This window comes from Sinocyclocheilus rhinocerous, unplaced genomic scaffold (genome assembly GCF_001515625.1).
Source record: "Sinocyclocheilus rhinocerous isolate Xijiao unplaced genomic scaffold, SAMN03320098_v1.1 scaffold5943, whole genome shotgun sequence".
Classification (NCBI taxonomy): Eukaryota; Metazoa; Chordata; class Actinopteri; order Cypriniformes; family Cyprinidae; genus Sinocyclocheilus; species Sinocyclocheilus rhinocerous.
Window position 1 is genome coordinate 24125 of NW_015630108.1, and position 2257 is coordinate 26381.

General features: G+C 42.2%; 1 pseudogene; it reads right to left on the minus strand.

The window, feature by feature from the left end:
- The window catches only part of LOC107739940 (NAD(P) transhydrogenase, mitochondrial-like), a 19137-nt pseudogene that overhangs the window by 10605 nt on the left and 6275 nt on the right, over positions 1–2257 (minus strand).

A 2257-nucleotide genomic window follows, 5' to 3' on the forward strand; every position in this document is an offset into this window, starting at 1 on the left:
CACACAAACACTCATACACACACACACACACACACATACACACAAACACTCATATACACACACACACTCACACACACACACAAACACTCATACACACACACATACACACATACACACACACACACAAACACTCATATACACACACACACACACAAACAAACACACACACACAAACACTCATATACACACACACACACAAACACTCATATACACACACACACACACACACACAAACACTCATATACACACACACAAATTAATGACAGAATTTTCATTTTTGGGTGAACTATTTTAAATATTTATGCATTCATATATTTATATATATATATATACTGTATATTGGGGTGTTTTCTGGTGTGAGGCTCAGCTCACCATGACGGTGGAGAGGCCGGAGACGCCCAGCAAGCAGCCCATGCCCGTGTTAAAGCTGTCACTCAGCATGAAGGGCACAATCCCACCCACCGACGCCGCCATCAGACCCGCGTTCAGCATGTGACGGCCCGGCAGCAGCAGAGGAGCCGAGTCCAACAAACCTGGACACACACACAGGAGCGTCGAGATGTGCATGAGAACATCTTCATCCTCATCACATCAAACTGAGTTCAGCGGTAAACGATGAATAAAATCACAGTGATGAACAACTGGGAGATATTCAGGCTGAAACATGCAGAGCAGAACTAAAGAGAACGACTAAAAATAGCTGCTATTTAAAAAAAAAAGTGTTTAATGGAAACAAATCCACCTTGTAACTTTCCGTAGGCGACCAGAGAGCCGCTGAAGGTCACGCCGCCGATGTAGGTGCCCAGATACGCCACGATCTTCAGCACGCTGGCGGCCGGATGAGCGTCTAGGTGCGGCTGCTCGATCATGAACTCGGCGACGCAGGTGAGAACCGCTGCCAGACCCACCAGACTGTGGAACGCAGCGACCAGCTGAGGCAGATCTGAGATCTCGATGCGCTTGGCGATGGTCAGACCTGAGGATATTATATAACACACACACACACAATCAGTGTGAGAAAGCACACTAGGTCACACTAGACTGTGAGCATGCTAAATATTTCTTCAGACACTGCAACGGATGAGACATGACATCACATTTCATAAACTCAACATTAGGGGTCGACCGATATGTGTTTTTCTGGGCCGATGCCGATTATTACAGATCAAGTAGATGATAACCGATATTTTGAACCGATATATATGTCTTTGGTGTAAAAATTAAAATTAATGTCAAAATTAAGAATAACAAGGGCTCTGACAAAAACTTTCTTTAAATTATTTTATCGGAAAATCGGTTTTTAAAATGACCGATACCGATAACCATAAAAAACTGTAATATCGGCGCCGATAATCGGTCGACACATGATTCCTTATTTTATGCCGAATCCTGATTTCAAGGTCAGAATTATGGCCAGAAACAGAAGAAAATGCAAACATAAGCTGATGTTATAAGCTGGCATCCAAACAGACACAGAATATAACAGGTTTTGTGAAAAAAGCTTATTTATTTATAAACTTGTAAAGTTCTTAAATGGAGTATTTGAACATATTTTTCCACTTCTTTTGCAGATTGTACGTTAAATGATATTTGAATACTTCCTTTAGTCATTAAAACTGAAACTTGACTTGACACACTTGACTGCTTTTGTTATTTTTAAAAGGGCATTACAGCTGAAACATATATAATTTGATAAATCTTACAGTCTTATTTTGTGAAAAAACTACGTGATGTTTTATTTTTATTATATTTTTCAAATCAGCATCATCAAATTAGGTAATATTATGGCTTTTTTTTTTGCAAATCAGCCGAATTGTTTTTCAAGATGCAGATGTGTGTAATAATACACAATCTACTCCACTTTCCTGCAGCACTGCAAATGTGCAGCTTTAATGTTTGTGTTGTTTTAATCCACCAATCATGAACTTTGGAATGTTTCCGTTGTAGGTTAGTGTGAGCGGGCCTTTAGTCTGAGAATCAACAATAAAATCCAGTGCTGGAACAAGTGGCTCTTACCCAGAGTTCCACCTGTTGCCATGGCGAGGGACATCTGCGACAGGAGCTCAGGCGAGGGCTTCAGAGCGCCCAGCGTAGCTACGATTCCTCCTGCCACCCCGATCATTCCCAGCGCATTACCCAGACGACTGGTGCGCTGAGCCGAGAGTCCAGCCAGAGCGCCAACACAACACAGACCCGAGCCCAGATACATCATCTACACACACACACACACACACTGATTCAGACCCAAGCCCAGATA